Genomic DNA, 21828 nt, shown 5'->3' on the forward strand with positions numbered 1-21828 from the left:
ATGGATGGAGCCTGTGTCAGGGGCCACATGTCTCTGGTGCAGAGTGATTCTGTGCAAGACTGAAAAGGGGGAGAGGTGGTTGATGCTTCTATTTTACCACATCAGATCTCAGATTATATTGAGAAAGTTCTTCCAGATGACTGATTTACTCTGCTGAAGCTCCTCTGGAATAGATCTGACTCCTGAGACTAACAGTGAGGCAGAGATTTGATGTGTAATGAAAGTTATCCCATATGTCTCCAGACTGGAGCTGTCACATCAATGGTAAAAAGAACCTACTGTCCTCTGATCTTCCTGTGTGTGGGGGAGCGGGTGCCAGGTCTTACCCCACTGAAGCTAAGACATCTGGTTTTTCATTTCTCACTTAAACTAGAATCTCTCCATCTCATATAATTACTCATTTAATTAGATTACTGTGTGTTCCATTTGAGAAATTTCAGACTTGTGTTAGTTTACTTTCTTGCCCAGTGATTCTGTACAATTCATAACTGAGATAACGCTGTTGTGAGTCCCAAACTACTCTAAAAGGTCTATCTCTGTCTGGTGCATTGCTCAGGGTTCTATTGGGTAACACCTTAAAGAATGCATTTCTATATATACAGAAGGCTATTTTTTAGTATGACTTAGAGGCTGTGGTTCAGATAATTGAACATTGGCTGGCTTGAAGGCAAAGTCCAAGAATCCAGTAGTTGTTCAGTTCACTATGCTTGATCTCACCCCATCAGTAGTATAGTCTGGAATCCCAAAGAAGTTGGCTCCAATGCCAGTGAAGGAATGGACTTGCTGGCAAGGTGAGAGCAAGCAGCTAAAGAGCAAAAGCTCCCTTCTTCCATTTCTGCACATGGGCTTCCAGCACAAGGCCTGCCTGAGATTACAGGTCAGGTTTGGGGGCTCACAACACCTGATTTAAAGGTGTTTCTTTCCTTATCAAAATCCAGTTAAAAGAATGTCTTCCAAATGCAAAAACCTGGCTTCCATGTGGATCTTTTCTCTTCAAATTAAGCAAAAATATCTCACAGGTCTGCCCCTCCATTTTTGGGTCTTAGTTAATTCCAGATGTAATAAATTTGACAACTAAAATAGCTATCACAACTGCACCCCATGTGAACTTGACATACACAATTATATCTTTTTATGTCATGATTAATTTCCAAATGTAAAACAATAACCACGTCAAAATAAAGCCTGAATATGATATAATTATTCCAAGTACAAGGCAAACATATTGTGTATTAGGCCAGCTCAAAATTATTCCTAACATGATTTAACTGTTCCTGTACAACTGCAAACACATTATAAAGTCAGAATAAGTGGTAATATCCCTTGAAGGACATTCTTTTAGTATCTCAAATTTAAATATGATAACACCAATATTCTCCTTTCATTGGAATGAATGTTTTTATTTATTTGTTTATTTTTGTTTTTACATCATAACCAAAGTTTCACCTCTGTCCTCTCCTCTCATCCCCTCCCCCCACCTCCTCTCTTCCTGCTCCACATCCATTCTTCTTTCTCTTTTTTCCCTTCAGAAATGGGCAGGCCTACTATGGACATCTGCCTATCGTGTTATATCAAGGTGTGGTGAGACTAGGCATGACCTCTTCTATTAAGGCTGGATGTATGGGATTGTGAATTTAGCTCAGTGGTAAAGTGCTTGCCTAGCAAGATCAAGGCCCTGGGTTCAGTCCTCAGCTCAAACAATCAAACAAAAGAAAGAAAGAAAGAAAGAAAGAAAGAAAGAAAGAAAGAAAGAAAGAAAGAAAGAAAGAAAGGAAGGAAGAAAGAAAGGCTGGATGTAGCAATTCAGTAGGAGGACTAGGTCCCCAAAGCAGAAGTTAGAGACAAGCCCTGCTCCCACTGTTAAAAGTCTCATAAGAAGACCAAGTTCTACAACTGTAAAATATATGCAGAGGGCCTAGTTAAGACCCATGCATGCTCCGTGATTTGTGGTTCAGTCTCTGAGTCACTCTGAGCCTAGGTTAGTTAGTTCTGTGGTATGCTTGTGAGGCTCCTGACCCCACTAGCTCCTACAAAAATTTAATCGTTTATTCATTATTTTATGTGCATTGGTGTTTTGCCTTCATATATGCCTGTGTGATGGTGTTGAATCCTTTGGAACTGGAATTACAAACAGTTGTGAGTTGCATTCAATTTTTTCATTATTTTAAAAATCAATTATTTCATATGACGAGTGTATGGAAATTTACTGATCAGAATTTAAAATAATAACAAATATCCATTTATTTATTTAGAGTGGGGGTAATACATACATACATACATACATACATACATACATACATACGATAGGGAGAGAATGAACACACAATACACGCCATGCCATTTTCTCATTCTGTTCACATGGAGGTCAATGAACAAATTAGGAGGAGTAAGCTCTTTCCTTCCACCCAACTAGGCATCTCAGTGGCCCTTCCCTGGTACTTTTCATGATCAACTCATGGCTTTTTGCCTTAGAGGGTTTTCCAGTGGTTCTGAAACTTAGAGAATATTTTAATATTAATGGGCATTGTGAAAATTTGTGCAGAATTTTATTTCAAGTGAATGATACTCTTAATAAAATCTCACTGTAGTGGTAAGAATTCTTGATGGGAGGAGGGTTACTGTGTGTTTAGCTTGAAGAAACTGCTTGTCCAGAGTAATTCATGGGAAAAGGCAAAAGTGAAGTTACTCTGCGATGCACGTAAGTGAGTTCACTGGAAATAACCAGTGAAAAAGCACCAAGGACGGTTCCAGGGTGAGTCAGTGAAATGCCATGTTCCTTCTTGGCATTGTGCCTTTGAGAGTCTGTCCTTTGTGCCCCGTGCACTTCTCAGGTCTAAGGCTATTTGTCATTAGTGCTCCGCAGGCTCCTGTGGACAGTTCAGGTTTCAGTATTTAACCAGTTTCAGCAATCATCACATATTTCTCCCAATATAACATTACCACATGGATCAAAATTTGCAAGATACTTCAGAACTTAAGTAACCTTTGTGGTTACTACATGTTTTAGAATACTAATGTCTCAAAGACTTAGTGAAAAACATTCCACTTAGATGAATTACCTTGTATATTTCAATCTCTAGATAATCTTTTTTTGTTTTTTTGTTTTTTGTTTTTTGTTTTTCGAGACAGGGTTTCTCTGTGTAGCTTTGCGCCTTTCCTGGAGCTCACTTGGTAGCCGAGGCTGGCCTCGAACTCACAGAGATCCACCTGCCTCTGCCTCCCGAGTGCTGGGATTAAAGGCGTGCGCCACCACAGCCCGGCAATCTCTAGATAATCTTAAAACAAGAATTACTGAAAAGTTGATGCAAAATGACATGCACAGAACATGATATACTGAGATTCATCTTTAAATGTATATAAATGTTGCACTTCAGGATCAAATATTAACACAGTCATTAATTATGGCCAGACTTTTGGCTTTATGTCATACTTGATGGCATTCAGAATATGCTATCTCAAAACATAGGGCTTGACATAGGAAGTTCTTAGAGTGGATGAATGAATGTGAGGAAGAACTCATATCTTCCCCTGAAACTGGTCATAAAACCTAGAAAGGACTTCCTGACAATTTCCTGAAGCAGGTCAGAAGCACCACATGTCCCTTCATGGAGGAAAGGTGCAGCCTCATATCTGAAGACTGATGAAGGCACACAGAGAGGACATGATCCAAAAGCCATCATTATTTGCCATTCATCTGCTTGACTCCTATTGCTTTCATTTTGACACACGTTTTATTACATTCCACTTTCCATCAACTCTAGAATAAAACCTCAGGTCTACTACATGCTCTAAGAGGCAGAGTGCTGGCCCCGAACCATGGTGCATGTCTATGGCATGGTTGAAATGACTGGGCCCACCAGGAGTTGAGTATCAGGAAAGGCCACCGAGTAGGGAAGGGTAGAAGTATTGAAAAATATGGGGGATATATAAAGGCATTATTTTGTGGTATGTATGGAACTCTGATAACCATGAAGGCTATAGCCAACTCCAAGGATCAGGACCATAATGAAATCTAGAGGAAGGCCCCATCTCTTCTGGAGCCATGTGCACCTCTGTCCCTACACATTGTAGAATTTGGGGACAGAAACCTGATATGAGACCAGATGAGTGTTTGGAAGACTCTCTTTCTTTGGTAGCCTTGTTCAGGTCTCTAGCTGCCTGCTGGGTCAGTAATTCCTCTTGACATGATCACCACAGCAGGACTGATGTGCTTTCCCCATCTCCATGTGCTCCATGGGTCACTCTGAACTGTCCTGGGATGTTACCCCACACAAAACTAAGGAGTGTTCTGGGGCTACTGTGTGTCACTTGGGACAGCTTTTGGCAGGAGTCTGTGAACCTTGTGGTGACTGCTATTTGGTGGAGGCATGAGGACTCTTGGGGATGGACAATTCCTGTTTGTTTGTTCATCTTGTGGAGACTTTAGGCTCAAGTGAGATGTTTGTGTCAAAGGCTTTGTTCTTGTCTTTCACACTTGGTAGTCTGGCTAGGGTTGGCATAGACCAGGGAATGAGACCTGTTCAAAGACAGTGCAGGCATGTACAGGAGTAACAGTTGCTCTTATACTTTCATACATATCAAACAGTTTCAGTGAGAGATACCTCTTTCCATCCTTTCCCCTGATAGCTGGAAGCTCATTAAGTTGGGTCCAAGAGGGACCTCTCCAAATAAGAGTGGTGTCTGGCTGCGTACAGAGGTTCTGAGATTCAGGGTTAGAGGCTCCCCAGGGCAAATGACAGTGAGGTGTTGAAGGATCGCAACTGATGATGCTGTGCTCATCTTCTCCTATCTGCCTTGTTCATTCAGTGCCTGGGCATCAATACTATATGATGTTATATTTCAGTAATTTGATACTGGACTTAAGTGAACTCCAAAATTTTGCTATTAATGTACATTTAATGCACCTGACTTTTTAAATTGTAAATTACAATATTTGCTTAATATTATTTGAAAGTATTCACGTTTAAGGATTACTTCTTAAGCACAGGATATTCTATGCAATGACAATTAATTCTGGATGAAAACAATCTTGAAAAAATTACCTCATGTCTAAGCGCTTGTCAGGTTTTTTTCTACCTTAGGAAGACTTGGGTTGTGAAAGTTTGCACTAGGTAAGTGAATATGCTTTTCACTTGGTAATCTCTGTTTTGTTGTGGAGTCCCTAACAAGGAACCTAAGATGGGTAGAACCAATGATTAGACTCTCCTTTTAAAAAAAAAGTGCTCTCCTCTCAAAAACATCTTCTACTAGCCCCACCATAATCTGTTCTATTATGCCTTCTAAGTATATCTTGGAGGTTTGTTAATTTGAAAGTAAGAAGCCCCTATAATCTCATAGGGATTGGCACTATTAGGGGGTGTGGCTTTGTTGGAGGGAGTGTGGCCTTGTTGGAGGATTATGTTACAGTGGGGGAGGGTTGAGATCTCTTATGCTCATGCCATGCCTAGTGTCTCAGAGCACTTTTTGCTGCCTGTGGATCAAGATGTAGCTTCATCTCCACATTTTTCTCCTTCTCCAGCACCATGTCTGCCTGCACACCTCCTTGTCCTGCCATGATCATAATGAACTAAATCCCTGAAACTGTAAGCCACCTGATTAAATGTTTTCCTTATAGTTGTTGCTGTGGTCACGGTGTGTCTTCACAGCTCTAGAAACCCTAACTAAGACAGTAGGTATCCAACATAATTACAGAGAACAATGGAATCAAAAAAGAATTTTACTTTTGGACCACCCTTTGAGCATGGACTTTGGTATAAACCAGTTCAGATGCAGAATATCTGGTAAAGGGTTGTACATTTATCTGTATTTGTTACAAATGCTTTTAGACCTGTATTATCTTTATAGATACCACTGCAGAGCAAGCAAGCCAAGGACAATCATTTCACCATGCTAAGTAGAAATCTGGGACAGCCATGTGTCATGCAGTGGGTAAGAGCTGATCTGTTGCTCTACACTGAGTAGCAGCATGCAGTCAGAAATACTTTTCTCTTGTGTTCTGCCTTTTTGCCTCCAATTACTTCAGACTTGACCTTTCACCCATTGAACTAGAACTTTCCCAACACATGCAGTCAGCCTGCCCAAGCCATCTCCTTCCCACGCTACTCACCCTAGTTACCTCCATATCTTCAAAGACTAGTGTAATAAATGTTTCCTAAGTCTACACAGAAACATAAACTAGTCCATGCAGGAATTAACAACTCGACTTCTAGGCAACCAGAAGATGTTTTAGATAGAGACAGAAGTGGCCACTACCATCATGGAGAATGATACCTCAGGACTTATATATATTGAATGCTGCATTATTCAGGGGAGAAAAATTAAGATTAGTATCAATATTAAACTTCTGAAATCATATGCAGTTATAGAAAAAAGTGTTGAAGGAAGTTTTAATATTCATTTCTAGATAATGAAAGCAAAGCTTATTTCTCATATTTCTGCTTTTTGAAAGTTACATTTTACATATTTTCTAATAGGGCAAATGCGGTGTCTCTGTTGTGAACTAAAAAGTTATGCCTTTCCAGTGGGACCAGGTCCTGTGCTCAGTGCATGAGTTGTTGGTTTGAAACGTGGGGCTTATGCAGGGACGCTTGGCTCAGCCTGGGAGGAGGGGACTGGACCTGGGAGGAGGGGACTGGACCTGCCTGAACTGCATTTACCGGGTTGATCTCAATACTCAAGGGAATCTTTGCCCTGGAGGAGATAGGAATGGAGGGTGGGCTGAGGGGAAAGAGAGGGAGGCGGGAGGAGGGAGAACAAGGGGATCTGTGGTTGATATGTAGAATTATTATTATTTATTGTAAAATAAAATAAAAAAGTATACACAAAAGAAATTGTTATAAAAAAAGTTATGCCTTTCAAAAAACACAACAGGCACTCAGAGTTGAAGGCAGAAAAGGGCTAAGACAGCGAGCTGGCCACTCAGAAAGTTCTGCCGCCTCCTTGGCTGGTGTTTGGGAGTTGGGATTTCAGTTTATTTTTATATTTATATGTACACATGTATATGCAGTTAGATATGGGTGTACACATTATGTATACCATATAGATACATATAAAAACATGAACATAATTATACTCATAGCTCTGCATACAACATGCATACCATATACATGTATACAAATACCACAAAGTTTGTTTCTTTTTAATTTCTTGATATATCAATTTATTGTATGTCTAATTTAATTTCAAAGTATATTTCTATGTGTGTGTATGTATGTATGTGCATGCAAAGGTGTAAACAAATACATGTTGTTAAATGTATAAATGTGGGCACATGTATATGTGTATTGTATAGAAACAAGCATCTGTGTATTGTGGCACAACATTGATGGTGTCTTCATCCTTTATGATGGGGTAGTAGCACTATTACAATGGGGTGGGTCATGCTTGATCATGCTTCATTCTGTACATGGAACTTCCATGCTTCTAGAGCAATGATGTTGTCCAAGATGTTACTAACAATGTGTAGATGTTTCAGGATCTTCCTTAGATGGATATCTACTATTAAGTCCCTCAGATACCATTTGACACCAAGCACATGGAAGTTTTCAGTTTCTCCTTCCTCTTCCTCTGCACTTTCAGATTATAGTAAATCACCATCATCAAGTAAGTCTAAAAACACTTACTGGCTATCCAGAACTTGGTGAAGACCAGGAAATTTTGGATTCCCAAGATACAGTGATGTGACTGGAAGACTCCCAGGGGGGCTTTCCTACTGTAACTGTTACCACAGGCCTCCAGGCTGAGACAGCAAAGAAGAATCCCTGCTGGGCAACTGTATAACTTCTCTTCTTCCAGATTTTGCTCAGACAGGAAAAGCATTTCAAGCTCTGTGATTATATAGCTGGTTTAATTGAGGCCATCTTCCCAAAATCCTGTTTGGCTTTGAGGGTAGCACAATGCTTACTCTTCATCTAGAAATAACGAGAAGAATTTCCCAACAGTTTTTCTTCTATAACTGAGATTTTATTGGTTGAGAACCAATAGAACATGTTAATTCAGGTTTGCTTTCTTTCTTTTTGCATGCCACAATTCTTTTTTTGATTGCTACTGATTTTAATGATTTTTTTCATTATTCTTTATTAAGAAATTTTCTACTCACTCCACATATCACCCACTGTTCCCCCCTCTTCCTTCCTCCCACCCCCAGCACTCTTTTCCAAGACACCCCACATCCGCACATCCTCCAAATCAAGGTCCCTATGGGGAGTCAGCAGAGCCTGGCACACTGAGCCTAGGCAGGTCCAAGCCCCTTCCCACTGCACCAAGGCTGTGCAAGGCATCACACCACAGGTACCAGCTTCCCAGAATCCTCCCCATGCACCAGGGACAGATCTTGATTCCCCTCCTGGGTGCTCCCCAAACAGTTTGAGCCAAACGACCATCTTCCGTATCCAGAGGGCCTAGTCCAGGTCCATGGGGGCTCCACAGCCAGCAGTCCACAGTTCATGGGCTTCCACTAATGTGGACGGTCATCTCTGCACATCCTCCCATCATGATCTTGACACCCTCACCTTCAGAATCCCTCCTCTCTCTCATCAATTGGATTCCCTGAGCTCAGCCTGGTACCTGGCCTTGGATTTCTGCATCTATCTCCATCAGTCACTGGACAAAGGCTCTATGATGGCAGCTAGGTTATTCGCTAGACTGGTCACCAGAGTAGACCAGTCCAGGCACCCTCTGGACCACTGCCAGCAGACCAAGGTGGGGTGATCTTTGTGGATTACTGAGAGCCTCCCCAGTACCTTGCATCTTCCTATTCCCATGATGTCCTCATCTATCATGGTATCTTCCTCCCTGCCCTCCCACTCTGTCCCTGTTCCAGCTTGACCCTCCCATTTTTTTATGTTCTCATCCCCCACCCTCACCCACTGACACCCTTTCCCACCCACTCTGCTCATGTAGATCTCATCCACTTCTCTTTTGCAGGGTCATCCATGTGTCTCTCCTAGGATTGTTCCCTGTTAGCTAGGCTCTCTGGGATTGTGGGTTGCAGTCTGGCATGCCACAATTCTTAAGTGTAGGTTTCCATCCTTAATAAGATAGAGGAATGGAACACTGTGATACCTTGACTAACTCCTCAGATCATTAAGATGCCTCCTTCCCACTACCCTTCAAATGTCATGTTAGGGCAAGAAAAGAGCATCCATGGTAAAAAGAATAAAAAGGAAACCCAACACTAAGGAGACTGAATTAGAAGGACTGCTGGAAATCTTGAATCCTTCAAGGCACCTTTTCTAATTACCAGTCCAAAGATATCTGCACAGCTTGACCACCTTTGTGTTTCTCTGAGCAGAGTGAAGCCTGGCCTCTGTGACACTCCATAAGGAATCATTGTCATGGTTACATGTGTGTCCTTGACAAGTTGGCAGCTCACACTATTAAAGTGGCCTGTGATTCACAATAATAATAATGTGAGCAGTAATCAATTTCTGGTAAGTCAGTGGAGACATTCTTTGTGGAAAGACCTGATCACACAACAGTGTGTGGAGATGACAGGGAGCTTTCTTGAAAGTGATCACAAAGGCATGGTTCATTGTTCCAAGGGTTTTCAAGACAAATAAGATTTTGAGAAATATTTCCATAGCAAAGACCAGAGGAACACCTTCACAGTGCATGCCATGAATGCCACACAGGGGAGGACACCATGCCCACACTGCATAAGAGGCCACATGAAGATCTCCACAACCCTCATGTGCCTATCAAGGCAGTCACTAGATCAATAGAGGACCAGTCTCTGCTGTTATATTAACTGCCTGTGATATGCCTTCATGGGAGTAGACCACAGAAGGAAAGAAAGGCAGCAGAAACCTTGTTGAGAGTCTATTATGTTATCTTTACTGAGAAGCAACAATATTCCACATGAGCTCATGGTGCCTCTTTACCATGCCTACAGTCACCAATGCAGCAGCAATGACTCTCCCAAGTACCACTGTCTCCTCCCTACTTCACTTTTCTATTTGTGTAATATGTAGTTTATTTCATCTGGACTCTGTGCTGTGTGTATTGGTGTCTGCACCCATTTCCCTTGGAAAGAGCTAATGTTCCTCAGAATATACTTGAGATGTAAGGGAAGGGAACTAAATACAGTCCTATATCAATATGCACATTTTTTTCAGAATGGCTGAGCATAATCTAAGGCTAATTATAAATTACAAAATAGCTTCAGATAAACCTGGAGTCCAAAGTATCCATTGCTTCAACCCTAAAGAGAAACAGGTACCACACAGTCCCAGAATATCAATGTAACCAGGCTTAACTCTAACACAAAAACTGCCTAGATACTGCTATACCCTCAAAAGTAGCCCAGGCCAACATGGTCCCTGAAAAAATCCATGCTAAGCACCTAAAGTGTAAGTAGACCAGGATTAAACATCAAACCAAAGATGTCAAGAGAGAAGTATTCCAAGGCCTAAGGATGAACCTGATGATGACCAGGAATAAAGCCTAAATTAACAAAGGCTTTCCCTTAACCAGAAAGGCCAGCAACCAACCCTAAGATTAAAGTGCCAAACCCTGACCTAAAAGAAGCTTGCACAAAAATCTGAAGCTGAATAAACTCTGGCCCAGAATAAAAACAGAGGTATCCCTAGGCCAGTCCACTAAGCAGAAGAGCCAAGGCCAGAGGAGAAGTAGAAAAAGTAACAAAATGAAATGAAACAAAGAGAAAAGAAAAGAACCTCCATGCCTAACTTTGACTATAAAGAGAGCTGGCCCCATCCAAGAGGGAAATGTGTCCTACCCTATCACTCAGAAGAAAAATATCTGGCCCGAAGAATGCAAAGGAGAATATCCATGCTTCAACTTTACCTGGACTGATGCCAGGGCCCTCACCAAGATGAGAAGTTGGCTTCAGCATAACTCTGACCCTGAAGCCTGTGCCAAAACTAAGAAAGGATGTGTGCCCAGACGAATCCTTCAAATGAAAGAGGCCAGGGCATTCCTCCCATTTTTTTTTGTCTTTTCCTCTACACAAGCCTCTACCTTCTTCATGTTGTTATTCATAAGGCTGTTTTCTTCTGCTTCTTCCAATTTTTGATGTTCAGGTCTAGATGTTGGAGGCAGGCTAGGTTCTGGTGATGCTGTATTGCTCTTCATTTTGTTGTATGTACTTCTGCCTTGACGTCTGCCCATCTCCCTGTGGTTCGTTCTTGGTCTTAAGCACACTTGGTTCAGACAGAGCTGACAGATTCAGGAAGTCTCTCTCTCTTGTCCCGATGGGAGCTCTCTTGTCCAAATGGGAACTCCGGGACAGGATGGAAGATCTTATCTGGACAGGAAGTCCGGGGCAGGATGGGAGCTTTTGTCCAGACAGGAAGTCCAGGCCAGGATGGGCGCTCACTACCCCCACATCTGACAGAGGACTGATATCCAGAATATATAAAGAACACAAGAAATTAGACATCAAAATGCCCAACAGTTCAATTAAGAAATGGGCTATAGAACTAAACAGAGAATTCTCAACAGAGGAAACTCAGATGGCTGAAAATTCAATTTAAGGAATTGCTCAACATCCCTAATCATCAGGGAAATTCAAATCAAATTGACTCTGAGATACCACCTTACGCCTGTCAGAATGGCTAAGATCAAAAACACTGAAGACACTTTATGCTGGAGAGGATGTGAAAGTAGGGGAACTCTCCTCCACTGCTGGTGGGAATGCAAGCTTGTACACCCACTTTGGAAATCAATATGGTGCTTTTTTAAAAAATTGGGAATCAATTTCCCCCAAGACCCAGCTATACCACTCTTGGGCATATACCCAAGAAATGCTCAATCATACCACAAGAGCACTTGCTCAGCTATGTTCATATCAGCACTGTTTGTAATAGCCAAAACCTGGAAACAACCTAGATGCCCTTCAACTGAAGAATGGATAAATAAATTGTGGCACATATACACAATGGAATACTACTCAGCAGAGAAAAACAATGACATCATGAGGTTTGCAGGCAAATGGATGGATCTAGAAAAAATCATCCTGAGTAAGGTAACCCAGACTCAGAAAGACAAATACGGTATGTACTCACTCATAGGAGGATACTAGAGGTGGAACAAGGATGACTGCACTGCTACTCCCATCACCAGGGAGGCTACCTGGAAAACAGGACCCCAAGAAAGACACGAGGATCGCCCAATGACAGAGAAATGGCTGAGATCTACATGAACAACTTGGGCATGAGTGGGAGTAATGAAGGGCGAGGGTCGAGGGAAAGAGAGCCTGTGGGAGTGGGAGATCCCAGCTGGATCAAAAACAGAGAGGGAGAACAAGGAATAGGAGACCATGGTAAATGAAGACCACATGAGAAAAGGAAGAAACAAAGTGCTAGAGAGGCCCACAGAAATCCACAAAGATACCCCCTCAATAGACTGCTGGCAATGGTTGAGAGACAGCTAGAACTGACCTACTCTGGTGATGGGATGGCCAAACACCCTAGTAGTTGTGCCAGAAACCCCATCCAAGGACTGAGGAATCTGGATGCAGACATCCACGGCTAGGCTCCGAGTGGAGCGCTGGGAGTCTAATTAATGAGAAAGAGGAGGGTTTATAGGAGTAGGAATTGTTGAAACCAAGGTTGGATAAAGCACAGGGACAAATAGCCAAACGAATGGAAACACATGAACTATGAACCAAAGGCTGAGGGGCCCCCAACTGGATCAGGCCCTCTGAATAGGTGAGACAGTTGATTGGCTTGATTTGTTTGGGAGGCATTTAGGCAGTGGGACCGGGTCCTGTGCTCATTGCATGAGTTGGCTGTTTGAAACCTGGGGCTTATGCAGGGACCCTTTGCTCAGTCTGGGAGGAGAGGACTGGACCTGCCTGGACTGAGTCTACCAGGTCGATCTCAGTCCTCGGTGGAGGCTTTGCCCTGGAGGAGAGGGGAGAACAAGGGAATCTGTGGCTGATATGTAGAACTGAATGGTATTGTAAAATAAAAGGAAAAAAATGTAGAATATCGTGTTATGCTATGTAAGTAGTTATTATGTAAAACTGTTAGGAAATGATAAAAACAAAAGACAATATATGCCCAGTTCCAATATTTTTTCTTAATATTTTTAGTTTGTGGAAGTTCAAACCTACAATGCTCCCCCAACAAGGGAATCTGTGGTTGATATGTAGAACTGAATGGTATTGTAAAATAAAAGGAAAAAAAATGTAGATTATAGTGTTATGCTATGTAAGTAGTTATTATGTAAAACTGTTAGGAAATGATAAAAACAAAAGACAACATATGCCCAGTTCCAATATTTTTTCTTAATATTTTTAGTTTGTGGAAGTTCAAACCTACAAAGCTACAAGACCAAACGTACAATGTCTTTTGCACTCTACAGAAGGCATGTATTGAAGATTTTTTAAATTTTCATTTTTTGATATAATTACATTTGCTGGATAGTTTTATGTCAACCTGACAGAAGCCAAAATCATCTGAGAGGTGGGAACCTCAATTAAGAAACTGCCTCCAGAAGATCAGGCTGCAGACAAACCTGTAGGGCATTCTCTTAGTGATTGATAGGAAAAGGCCCGAGGAATTGTGAGGACCCCTGGGCTGGTGGTCTTGGGTTCTAGAAGAAAAAGCTTGCTGAGCAAACCATGAGGAACAAGTCAGTAAACAGCACCTCTCCATGCCCTCTGCATTAGCTCCTACCTTCAGGTTCTGGCCCTGTTGGAGTTCCTGTACTGACTTCCTTCAATGGTCTACTATGATGTGGAAATGTAGGCCAAATAAATCCTTTCCCTCCCCCCCCCTCCCCCCCCCCCCCCCCCCCGCCCAACAAAAAGAAAGAGGCCAGGGCAAAGCAGGAAATGGAGAACACAAGGACCTATCACTTACCCTGAAAAGAGCCAGAGACAAAACAAGGAGAGAAGAAGACCTGGGACATTCTCATAAATGAAAGAGGCCAAAGACAAATCAAGAAAAAAATTGTCTGCTTAAATTCCTTACCCTGATGAAGTATGGACCTAAACAAGAAGAGATTTGGGCCACATCATAACCTTAATGCTGACAAAGACCAGGCCAAAACCAAGCAAAGTAGTGGGACAGAGTCCCATTCTAGCTTTGAAATGCCTGGGTCCTAATCAAGAAGAGATATGGAGCTGAGCTACCCCTAAAATAAAGAACACCCAGAGAAAACCAAGAAAACAGCCATACCCAGCTCTAATCCTTATTCTGAAAACACCAAGGACCAAATGAAGAAGTAGGTCTGGGGCAAGTAATGACTGGGAAGAATTCAGAGCTCATACAAAGCTCATAGAACAAACCAGGCAAAATCAAAAGTGGAAATGTTACAGGCCAACCATTGACCTTGATGAAGATTAAACACAAACCCAAAAATCAAGTTAGCTCGTGCCAACCCAATTAGAGATATGTGGTCAGACTTAATGTTGACCCTAGGAAATGCAGTTTGAAGAGACAATTTAAATGGAGCCTGCTCCAACCACAATGGAAAACTCTTCCTAGGCCAAACACTAATATCAAGTAGCCAGGGACCAATCTCTGTGTGAAATGAGTCCAGGCAATCCAAGAAGGGAAGCACGCCTGACCACAGACTGCTATCAGTGGAGACCTGCAGCCTACTGAGGAAGAATTAAACTCAGAAGCCCTGAACTTTAAGGGTGTTTGGGCAGAATACTCTCTTCTTCATCCAACACTCTAACCAAAAGGGAGCCTGAAACACCATGTTCCAATGGAGCCAATGGCTCCCTTACAGATGAAAGCAAATGGACATCATTAACATATTTGGTAGTTAGAGGGAACCTTGAGGTACTCTGATCCCAGATCTTGATTTCACTTGATATTTTACAGTCAATCAAAGCCTCAAAAGAGACACACAGAAGAATGTTTGCTGAAAATCTTAGACTCACAGACTTCATCTACAGATATAAGTTGACATCCTCAGTACCAACTGTGAGGATCAGATACATTTCATTTTTAACACATACCATCCTCAATACATGCAAGCCAGGATGTGCTACTCACCATATGATCCAAGCTCTCATTAGAATAACCAATGAATACGGACATAGTATAATACAAATGGTGTTATACTACATGCTGTTGTGTCCTGATAAAACTTCAGATCTTGACTTCAGCTGATAATTTTAGGAATAAACAAGTCTCAAAAATAAAATAGGAGTAACCCTTCCTCCCATGAAGCTTGGACTAACCCAAAATCTGCTTCAATAATTCTTTTTGACTTCTTTAACAGAAGAAGATGTTTAAAAGAAACATGTTCCATAGTTTCTCTTTTTCTTACAAGATTTCAGAGAGTTGAACTTAATATAAAATATTATATCAAGTGTGGAAATGATTTCTCAAAGAAGGATCCCATTGTATTATTTTTTTACAGTCCTAGGATGATGTGTAATACCAATCACCAAAGCATTAACAAATAAAGACTTTTCTCACACATTGTCAGACTTCCTCCTATATTTAATTTTCTTTATTCTGATTTTTCTTGATTAACATTCTGGAGTGAAACATCTCATCCTGACCTTTCAACTGCAGGCACTTCTACATTTAATTTCATCAACTTGCTGCATCTCCACTTTAATTAAAGGATTCCAGGCAAGTTATTTAATGGGGTGTCCTTGTGCTGCTGAGCCCAATGCTAGGGAACCACCTACTAAGTTTGCTGTCTTTATAAAAATAACATCCCCAAGGCAAACTCGATCAGTCCATCGAGAATTCCTATATACTAAATATTATTTCCTTCTCGGGTCTCTGAAGGAGTTGAATATTAGATAGTTATAGTTTTTCTTGTTAAGAAATTCAGAAAATAAACTCACTAAAGAGGTGTAAAGTCAGAAGGAAATGGAGGTTTTAAAACTACCAATGTCTGATGCCATGTCATAGGCTTTTCTAGAATGTGATGGACTGATGTTCCTCTTCTAGAGTTCTATACAATACCTGGAACATTTATTTAGAAAGGTTCTTGGGAGACTAGAATGCCAAGGCTCCCTGGATGACCAGGATTTGTCCCACATCACCTCACATATCAGCATAAAGAAAAAGTGGGACCACTGAGAGACAATTGGAATGGAACTAAATTTGAGGGCTATGTCTGGGAACCAGAAGTCATAGAATTGTCTACAGATGCTGAAAGAAAAAATTCTGAGTTCTTCACCCAGATCTAGCTCTCTGACCAATGTGAAAAAAAGGACAAAAGTTCCAAGTCCATTCTCCCTTTGGAGGACTCAATAACGACTGTAGTGTATAGACTGAAAAACTATATGTATTCCTGTCTGTCTTTCTATCTATCTATCTATCTATCTATCTATCTATCTATCTATCTATCTATCTATCTATCTATCTATCTATCTAACATGTATCTATCTATCTATCTATCTATCTATCTATCTATCTATCTATCTATCTATCTATCTATCTAACTTTCCATCACCTATCTCTATCAATCCATCCATCTATTTACCCCTATCCATCCATCTTCTCCTACTATTACTCTTCCTCTTCTATTCCTCCTTTTTCTTGATCTTCCCCTGTTCATCCAGGATATTATAACCACTTTTGCCTCCCTGAGTTTTTACAGGGCCTTAGAAAATATTAATTACATCATAACAAAAAAACTTTTCTCTGTGGGTTTCATTCTCCATATTTCGCCACCCCAAGTCTTTGTAATCCCTGTCTTCCCCAGAACTTGCTAAAATGTGACATTCCTCAGATCTCTGACACTGTGAAACTAAAAATCTTGTGTAAAAGCACATTTGTTAAAAAATGTGAGTTGTGCTTAAAACCAGCCCCAAACCAACATCTAACAACTTTATACTTTAGTAACTTGCAAACAAACCATCTGAGTTTGTTTCTTTATATGCCAAATGCAATTCACATATAATGAATTCAATGAGTTGATATATTCAATGTATATTAGTTCTCTGCCATGAAGTTCACAAATACGTTTTCTGACTAAATAAATTTTTGTTAAAAAAATAAAATAAGTAGAGATTTCTAAATGGAAATGGAAAGATATACAGAAAGCCAAAAAATAGAGTTAATCATAAGTTAGAAGTTTTATGGAACATAAAAAAATCAAGATCATATATGAAACTGCTGTATTCATTAAAATTCCTTAGGCCAAAATCCAGTACACTTGTATACAATTAGAATGTAATTCTCTGTTTGGAATAACGGTGACAGAAGAGGCCACTTAGGTTCAACCCTTTATACAGAGAAAAGGAAAACCCATGCTAGAACATTCATTTGATAGCCTTAAAATGGACTGCAAAAAGAGCTTGTCTTAGTCAGGGAGTAAGTATTCTTTCTCTCAACTACTTGAATTAGAAAAGACTTTCAAAAGATCAATGAAACCTCCTGTCAAAGCTTGGCTCATGGGATTGTAGGCTATGAGAACAGATGAGATCAATCTGAGTGCAATAGAAGTGGGAAAGTAGGTGAGGCACTTAAACCTCCATGAAATACAGGCTATGTAATCTAATGATATCTGAAAGAAATTATTTCCTGATGGACTGGCTCACAGGAAGCATTGGGGATGCTTGGTTATCACAAGCAGAGGTATCACACACCCACTGGAAGATGATGAAGGAAGGATGGGTTTTCCTGATAAAAATATATATGAGAGAAGCAGTGCTTTGCAGCCAATTCACTGGGCATGATAGAGCACTGGGCTGTGCTTACAGAAGAGGTCAAACATAAAATGGTTGATTCACCAGGGACTTCAGGACTGGTGTTTGCCTTCAGTGCCTTTGCAGAGCTCCGTGGGAGAATGTGAACTTGTAGAAACAACTAACATTTTAAGGAACGGGTCAAGTGTTGTGTATCAATTTTCCTTTTTATGACATGAAATACTTTTCCATTATTTTTGAGATTATAATTACATTATTCTCTTCTTTTTCATCCTTCCAAATCCTCACTATACTCCTCTTTGCTCTGTTTCTAATTTATGACCTCTATTTTCATTAACTGTTACAACGACTGTGTCTAATTCACCTTCTATCCTAATTTGCATTACCAACCGAAAAGCTTTTGATGTCCTTCAAACTTATATACTTTACACCTCTTTAGTGAGTTTATTTTCTGAATTTCTTAACAAGAAAAACTATAACTATCTAATATTCAACTCCTTCAGAGACCCGAGAAGGAAATAATATTGAGTATATAGGAAATATAACTAAGCAACTTCCAAAATATGTGAGAAATGACACAAACATTTGTTGCCTAGACTGTCACTCAAAATTTCTCTGCAACATTGGGACATCCATCTTTGGCCTACAGGCCTAGCATATTTTACAGACTCATCTGTGAAGCAAGATTTTCTGAAGGGCATTCCTACCTTGTCTTTGCAAGGTGCAACAGTCTTTTTTTGTGTGTGTCCCACTTGTCCATTTTGGAAAGCATACTGTCAGCAGTTGATATAAGGTCACTTTCTTACCCAGTGGCCAACATTTGCTACAAATAAAGTAAACACTATATAGAGTTTCTTCACTTCCCATCATCTTCTTTGAAGTAGATTGATGCTCCCCCGAACAGACATATCTCATAGTCATAAAAAAAAGGAAAAAAAAATATGTTATCATTTTAAATGCCATATTCTGCAGATCTCTGAAGTGCTTTAAGATTACTTGTCTATCTAAAATATATTTCTGCTTGACCTTGAGGACAGAGCTAATATGACTACAGGTTTCATTGTAATGACAAAATGCTAACCTGTATTTCTTTATTATCCTAAATAGTTGGCAATAACTTTCAAGGACTGAAAATTGCATTGCATTGTGAAATGAACTGTATAGGAATGATACACTGAACAAGATAGAAGTATATGTGCAGTATTTTCTAACAAAATCAATCTCAAATCTGTATCAATATACATAATTTATATATAATATACAAAAATCCAATCCATTCTGAAATATTTAAAACTAGCAGTTCAATTTTAAAAGTAAATTCAATAATCTACTTTTCTATCTTAGAAGACTAGCAGTTATATTTACAACATATATATATATATACATATATATTAGATAGAACATATTATTAAGTATTAGATTCAGGTTCTTTATGATAGGACACCTTTTGGAATGATGACTGTAACATGCTATTTACCTACGCTCTAGACTTCTCTGAATTTTAGTATGTGTTTCTTGCTTGATATTGTTCGTATTGGTTGAAGTTCCATCTTATCTAGGTCACTATGCCTCATTACTCCTTCACAATATTTGATAACCAATCCCTTGTATATAGTCTTGTATTAGGTTAGAACTTTCTTATTTAGACAAAAAAAGGGGGGGAGATGTAGTGGGTAGCCATTCCATCTTTGATCTGGAAGTTCCAAACCCCACTGAGGCTTTGGTAACTGTCACATCTACAAGGCAGGGCTGAGAGAGGACCATGAAGACCCGAGATCCAGATGGGTCAGTTCTCTTGGTTCCTGGACCCTGGACGTTGGAGGTAGACTGAGCAGAGTTCTCCAGAGAACACTGCTGGACTGCAAAACACCTTTCCCAGACACCGGTACCTATCCCTTCACTTGTAATAAAATTAACCTCCCTTTTAACTATGTGGAGTGGCCTTAATAATTTCACCAATAGCTGAAATTCCTACAGCTGAGAAGCTTATGTAAGGCAAATGAGAGGGTAAACAAGATGAAATGGTAGCCTACAGAATGGGAAAAGATTTTCACCAAACCCACACATCTAACAGAGGGCTGATCTCCAAAATATATAAACAGCTCAAGAAACTAGACATCAAAATACCACATAATCCAACTTAAAAAACGGGATACACATTTAAACAGAGAATTCACAACAGAAGAATATTAAATGGCCAAAAGACATTTAAGGAATTGCTCAAAATGCTTAGCCATCAGGGAAATGCAAATCAAAATGACACTAAGATACCATCTTACATATGTCAGAATGAATAAGATCCAAACCATTAATGACAGGTTATGTTGGAGAGGATGCAGAGCAAGGGGAACAAGCCTCCACTGTTGGTGGAGTTCAAACTTGTACAGCCACTCTGGAATCGGTATGGCAGTATCTCAGAAAATTGGGACTCAACCTGCCTCAAGACCCAATATTACCACTATTGGGCATATACCCAAAAGATGCTCTATCATACCACAAGTTCACTCACTCAACCACGTTTATAGCAGCATTATTCATAATAGCAAGAACCTGGAAACAACTGAGATGGCTCCCACCTGAAGAATGAATAAAGAAAATTTGGTACCTTTACACAAAGGAATATTACTCAGTGCTAAAAAATAGTAATACCATGAAATATGTAGACAAATGGATGAAACCAGATCCTGAGAGAGGTTACCCAGACCCAGAAAGACAAACATGGTATGTGCTCTCTCTTAAATGGATATTAGATGCAAAGCAAAGTGTAAGCTGGGTACTATCCACAACCCCAGAGAAGCTATGTAAAAAGGAGGACCCTAAGAGTGACATACATGGAGGGCCCTAGAAAGGAAAAATAGTTAAGATCTCCTGGGTAAAGTGTGAGAGGGTAGAAATGAGGGGATGGGGGATGGGAACAGAAGAGAATGAGATGGCCCAGTGGAGGGAGGGATACAGAGGGAGAGTAATGAAACAGATGCCTTGATAGAGGAAACCATTAGGTTGTTAGGGAGAAACATGGTGCTAGGAGAATCCCCAGTAATCCACAAGGATGACCACAGATAAGACTTCAAGTAATAATGGAGAGGGTGCCTGAACATACCTTCGCTATAATTATATTAGTGACTACCTTAATTGTCAAAATAGAACCTGCATCCAGTAACTGATGGAAGCAGATGCAGTGATCCACAACCAACACTGGGCTGAGCTCCTAGATTTCACTTAAAGAGTGGCAGGAGGAACCACAGGAGCAAGTGAGGTCAAGACCATGATGGGGAAAACCACAGAGATAGCTTACCCAAGCTGGAAACTCATGGACTCTGGCCGGAACTAGCACAGGACCAAACTAGGTCCTCTGAACGTGGGTGACAGATATGTGGCTAGATTTGTTTGGGCAGCCCCTGGCAATGGAACCAGAACTTATACCAGGTGCATGAAATGCCTTTTTGAAACACATTTCCTATAGTGGGATACCTTACTCAGCATTGACACAGAGGGGTGCTGCTTGGTCCTGCCTCAATTTAGTATGCCAGACATTGTTGACTACCCAAGGGAGACCAGACCCTCTCTGAAGAGTGTGGATGGGAGGTGGGCTGGGGAGTGATGAGGCATGAGAAAAGTGAAGGAAGGGAAAACAGGAACTGGTATGTAAAATTGAAAAAAAACTTTTTTATAAATAAATAAAACAAAAACACATCAAACAGCATCCCCCTATAGAGCATAAACTGGCTTTAGGGCCCCAACATTCCTGCATCAGAGTGTCTAGGCCTCCGCAACTGCACTGAAGGGCAGTGGATTTACAGACTAGGAGGAACGATCAGATTAAGGCCCTGAGGTAGGAGCCATCTAAGAACCAGGGAATGGTAGAATTATCAGGTACCTATTGTCAGGCTCAAAGTCACTTTTACCAGCCTCACAATGCAGCCTGAGTCAGCTCTGCTCTGTGGGAACTCCCCCAGTGAAATCACACCATGGAAAACTCCATCTCACACAGCCTGCCTTTGTAGATCTGGGCCTCAGGCTGGGAATGAAGTAGCCACTCAAACAACACTGGCTCCTGGATTTCCAAAGGTCAAGAATGGCCTGTGGGAAAGGTCTGAGAACACAAACATTTTAGAGTTTGGATTTTCTGGATGTTTGAACATTTAGAAATAGAAAAAAAGGAGCTTGGAATAGTGATGCATGCCTTGATGTCAACCAACTGGGAAATGAGGAGGAGAATTGAAGACTGTCTG

General features: G+C 40.6%; 1 protein-coding gene across 11 annotated transcripts in view; it reads right to left on the minus strand.

Moving 5' to 3' along the window:
• The window catches only part of LOC121826150 (uncharacterized), a 219419-nt gene that overhangs the window by 113394 nt on the left and 84197 nt on the right, over positions 1–21828 (minus strand). For 4 of the 11 annotated variants that reach the window (XR_013045760.1, XR_013045751.1, XR_013045756.1 and 1 more), the window contains one exon: positions 7623–7910. The exons of the other annotated variants lie outside the window; for them this stretch is intronic. The gene's annotated coding sequence lies outside the window, so the exon portion shown is untranslated. The remainder of the gene's footprint in view (positions 1–7622; positions 7911–21828) is intronic. 11 annotated transcript variants of the gene reach the window in all.

Source organism: Peromyscus maniculatus, chromosome 18, assembly GCF_049852395.1.
Source record: "Peromyscus maniculatus bairdii isolate BWxNUB_F1_BW_parent chromosome 18, HU_Pman_BW_mat_3.1, whole genome shotgun sequence".
NCBI classification, from domain to species: Eukaryota; Metazoa; Chordata; class Mammalia; order Rodentia; family Cricetidae; genus Peromyscus; species Peromyscus maniculatus.